Raw genomic sequence first — 5,000 nt, 5'->3', positions numbered from 1 at the left:
AGTCCAACTTCGTCTACCAGTGGTAGGCTCGAAAAGTCGAAAAAATGACTAAGTCCAACTTGGTCTACCAGTGGTAGGCTCGAAAAGTCGAAAAAATGACTAAGTCCAACTTGGTCTACCAGTGGTAGGCTCGAAAAGTTGAAAAAATGACTAAGTCCAACTTGGTCTACCAGTGGTAACTCTGAAAAGTCGAAAAAATGACTAAGTCCAACTTGGTCTACCAGTGGTAGCTCTGAAAAGTCGAAAAAATGACTAAGTCCAACTTGGTCTACCAGTGGTAGCTCTGAAAAGTCGAAAAAATGACTAAGTCCAACTTGGTCTACCAGTGGTAGGCTCGAAAAGTTGAAAAAATAACTAAGTCCAACTTGGTCTACCAGTGGTAGCTCTGAAAAGTCGAAAAAATGACTAAGTCCAACTTGGTCTACCAGTGGTAGGCTCGAAAAGTCGAAAAAATGACTGTCCAACTTGGTCTACCAGTGGTAGGCTCGAAAAGTTGAAAAAATGACTAAGTCCCATTTGGTCTACCAGTGGTAGCTCTGAAAAGTCGAAAAAATGACTAAGTCCAACTTGGTCTACCAGTGGTAGGCTCGAAAAGTTGAAAAAATGACTAAGTCCAACTTGGTCTACCAGTGGTAGCTCTGAAAAGTCGAAAAAATGACTAAGTCCAACTTGGTCTACCAGTGGTAGGCTCGAAAAGTTGAAAAAATAACTAAGTCCAACTTGGTCTACCAGTGGTAGCTCTGAAAAGTCGAAAAAATGACTAAGTCCAACTTGGTCTACCAGTGGTAGGCCCGAAAAAGCTGAAAAAATGACTAAGTCCAACTTGGTCTACCAGTGGTAGGCTCGAAAAGTTGAAAAAATGACTAAGTCCCATTTGGTCTACCAGTGGTAGCTCTGAAAAGTCGAAAAAATGACTAAGTCCAACTTGGTCTACCAGTGGTAGGCTCGAAAAGTCGAAAAAATGACTAAGTCCAACTTGGTCTACCAGTGGTAGGCTCGAAAAGTTGAAAAAATGACTAAGTCCAACTTGGTCTACCAGTGGTAGGCCCGAAAAAGCTGAAAAAATGACTAAGTCCCACTCGGTCTACCAGTGGTAGGTCGAAAAAGTGCGAATTTTTCTAAGTCCCCACTTTTGGTCTACCATTTCACGCCAAAAACTAGTGAGGGTGGCGAGCTCCAGGATTTCTGACCCCCTTCGCCCGACTCCCTTGCCCGACGAAGGTGCACTCCGGTCGGCCTCGGAGCGAGTTCGCCCGCGCTCTGGAGGATTTTTCGTCGGGGGGTTTTTCAAAGGGGTGCCGTCGGACTGTTGAGGAGAGTGGCAATGACTAGGGGTCCAAGCACTGGAGATGATTCTCCATTCATTTCTAAGCATGGCAGAGCTTAAATAAAGCCCCAATAATGGTTCCAAAGTGGATTTTGGACACTATAACACGGACCCGATCCTACCCGACCAAGAAGCTCCGCAGGTCGGCCTCCGTCCCGCCCCCCGCCCCCCAGGCGGTACGGAGGAAAAACCAAACTTCCAGAGACGGTTCCAGGGGGGGTATCTCTTTCATTATTTTGACCCGATCGAATGGACTACCGAGCCCGCCTGGGTAGGCAACCGCGCGGCCCTCCGTGGCCACTGTGCGCGGTGCGTTCCTACCCGACCCAGCGGGTTAGCCTCCAGGGGGGTCCTCCGTCAGGGGGAGGACCTTTCCGAACCTATCCGAGGGAGTCGTAGACGGCCCGTCTATATCTCAATCTGCCCTACACGATAACCGGTCGGCCCGGAGCCGTCGGACTCGGATGCCTCGGTGGTCCTCGCGTCCAACCGAGCTCCAGCACCCGGCTTCAAAAAGCTCCGGACCCCCGGTTTCGGAACGAGCGTTTCCTTGTTATCCCCGAAGCAAGCGGGAACTCGCGCAGCGGAGTTGCCACACTAATTTCCACTGGGAGCAATGAGGGGTGAGCTCGGACGAGCCTCTCCGCCCGTCCCCCCTCCCCGGGGGTCCTTCGGACGGTACGGGGCCGATCCCTCTCCCCTCTAAGAACCAATGGTTTTTTCTGTGACAAAAACCACTCGCAGCAACCTGGTTGATCCTGCCAGTAACATATGCTTGTCTCAAAGATTAAGCCATGCAGGTCTAAGTGCACACGGAAGGTACAGTGAAACTGCGAATGGCTCATTAAATCAGTTATGGTTCCTTTGATCGCTCCACACGTTACTCGGATAACTGTGGTAATTCCAGAGCTAATACATGCAAACGAGCGCTGACCGGTCCTCTCTCGGGGGGGCCGGGATGCGTGCATTTATCAGACCCAAAACCCACCCGGGGGGACCCGCGAGGGTTTCCCCCGGCCCTTTGGTGACTCTAGATAACCTCGGGTCGATCGCGCGCCCACCGCGGCGGCGACGTCTCATTCGAATGTCTGCCCTATCAGCTGTCGATGGTAGCATAGGGGGCTACCATGGTGACCACGGGTAACGGGAATCAGGGTTCGATTCCGGAGAGGGAGCCTGAGAAATGGCTACCACATCCAAGGAAGGCAGCAGGCGCGCAAATTACCCATTACCGACACGGTGAGGTAGTGACGAAAAATAACGATGCAGGTCTCTTTCGAGGCCCTGTAATCGGAATGAACGTATCCTAAACACATGGGTGAGGACCCATTGGAGGGCAAGTCTGGTGCCAGCAGCCGCGGTAATTCCAGCTCCAATAGCGTATATTAAATTTGCTGCAGTTAAAAAGCTCGTAGTTGGACTTCGGGAGTGGGCTGGCGGTCCGCCGCGAGGCGAGCTACCGCCTGTCCCAGACCCTGCCTCCCGGCGCCCCCCGGATGCCCTTGGTTGGGTGTCCGGTCCTCAGGGGTCCGGAGCGTTTACTTTGAAAAAATCAGAGTGTTCAAAGCGGGCACCAAACTCGCCTGAATGCCTGAGCTAGGAATAATGGAATAGGACTCCGGTTCTATTTTGTGGGTTTCCTGAACCAGGGCCATGATTAAGAGGGACGGCCGGGGGCATTCGTATTGCGCCGCTAGAGGTGAAATTCTTGGACCGGCGCAAGACGGACGAAAGCGAAAGCATTTGCCAAGAATGTTTTCATTAATCAAGAACGAAAGTCGGAGGTTCGAAGACGATCAGATACCGTCGTAGTTCCGACCGTAAACTATGCCGACCCGCGATCCGGCGGCGTTATTCCCATGACCCGCCGGGCAGCGTGCGGGGAAACCAGAGTCTTTGGGTTCCGGGGGGAGTATGGTTGCAAAACTGAAACTTAAAGGAATTGACGGAAGGGCACCACCAGGAGTGGAGCCTGCGGCTTAATTTGACTCAACACGGGGAACCTCACCCGGCCCGGACACGGAAAGGATTGACAGACTGATGGCTCTTTCTCGATTCTGTGGGTGGTGGTGCATGGCCGTTCTTAGTTGGTGGAGTGATTTGTCTGGTTAATTCCGATAACGAACGAGATTCCTTCGTGCTAAATAGTTACGCGGCCCCCCGCGGTCGCGGTTAACTTCTTAGAGGGACCAGTGGCGTATAGCCACGCGAGATGGAGCAATAACAGGTCTGTGATGCCCTTAGATGTCCGGGGCTGCACGCGCGCCACAATGGCCGGGCCAGCGTGTGCCTACCCTACGCCGAGAGGCGCGGGTAATCCGCTTAAACCCGTTCGTGACGGGGATTGGGGATTGCAATTATTCCCCATGAACGAGGAATTCCCAGTAAGTGCGGGTCATCAGCTCGCGCTGATTAAGTCCCTGCCCTTTGTACACACCGCCCGTCGCTACTACCGATTGGATGGTTATGTGAGGTCCTCGGATCGGCCACGCCGGGGCTCCTTCGCGGGGCCTTGGTGCTGTGCTGAAAAGTCGATCGAACTTGATCATCTAGAGGAAGTAAAAGTCGTAACAAGGTTTCCGTAGGTGAACCTGCGGAAGGATCATTACCGGGACTTGGGTTGGTAGTGTCTCCCAGTAGGCGCGACTCCCATTTCCACAAACAAAAAATGTTCAAGCCACGGCCCGACGTTGGGAACTACAGGGATTCCCTTCGGCCTTTTAATGACTTGATCGAAAAACGGTGTCCTGAGCAAAAAACGTGTTTTACGGCCAAAGGGAGACGGGTACCTGGCCCCCGAAGTCCGTCTGCGGGGTTTCTTACTCCGGAGGCGGCTCGGCGGCGCGGTTTGATGACCCCGAGTTCGCTTAGGCGTTCCGGGGCGCCCGTACCCGCGGCTGCCGTAAAACATTATTTCAAACCGTCACTTTTTGTGTCTGTTGGTTACATGGCTTCGAAACAAAAACAACCATAAAGAGTACAACTCTTAGCGGTGGATCACTTGGCTCGTGCGTCGATGAAGAACGCAGCCAGCTGCGAGAACTAATGTGAATTGCAGGACACATTGATCATCGACACTTTGAACGCACATTGCGGCCCCGGGTCAATCCCGGGGCCACGCCTGTCTGAGGGTCGCTATTCCAATCTATCGGACCTTTTCGTTCCGTCTCCCTCTTCCCTCCGGGGAAGAGTTAAGAGACGGTTCGAGGGGACCGCGGCTGGAGGTTCGCAGGTGCCCGATCCGAGGCGCCTTCGTCTTCCTAAAAGCAGACTCGGTCAGGTTCCCTTCTCGTTCGGGACTCGACAAAAGCCGCTCGACGGGCTTGATCGCGGGGAAAAGACTTTCGTCCACCCCTCTCGCCTTCGTCTCCGTTGCCCAGCGATGGGTCTCGGAGGCCGGCTTTCCACACACCGTCCTCTACCGTTCCTCGTTCCGGCGAGGGGAGAGGTGGCGGCGATCCGTGGAGAGACGTCGTAGCGACGGCTGCCGGTGGGTTTTACCCTCTCTGGCTGCCCGTTACGCGCGCCGTCTCTCCGTCGGCGGATCTCCGTCCTCCCTCTCCTTTTCGTTCGGGCCGAGAGCGCGGCAAAAGAGAGGTTGGTAGGATAGCTCCGGTAGAAGGCGAAGAGGGGGGCTTAAGTTTTTTTCTTCCCGTTTTCATCCTTCGTCCTC

At 53.7% G+C, this 5,000-nt stretch overlaps 2 non-coding genes across 2 annotated transcripts; both read left to right on the top strand.

Annotated features, from left to right (window-relative positions):
• Nucleotides 1-2,072: 2,072 nt before the first annotated feature.
• LOC125798742 (18S ribosomal RNA) lies at nt 2,073-3,935 on the top strand. Its single transcript, XR_007437540.1, has one exon. It is a non-coding gene; the product is annotated as an 18S ribosomal RNA (ribosomal RNA).
• A 373-nt stretch (nt 3,936-4,308) lies between these two features.
• LOC125798737 (5.8S ribosomal RNA) lies at nt 4,309-4,462 on the top strand. The gene has a single exon (XR_007437535.1). It is a non-coding gene; the product is annotated as a 5.8S ribosomal RNA (ribosomal RNA).
• Nucleotides 4,463-5,000: the final 538 nt, after the last annotated feature.

Source organism: Astyanax mexicanus, unplaced genomic scaffold (genome assembly GCF_023375975.1).
Source record: "Astyanax mexicanus isolate ESR-SI-001 unplaced genomic scaffold, AstMex3_surface scaffold_83, whole genome shotgun sequence".
In the NCBI taxonomy this organism is placed as follows: Eukaryota; Metazoa; Chordata; class Actinopteri; order Characiformes; family Acestrorhamphidae; genus Astyanax; species Astyanax mexicanus.
Note: the sequence above shows the minus strand (reverse complement) of the source record. Positions and strands in the feature narration are given on the sequence as shown.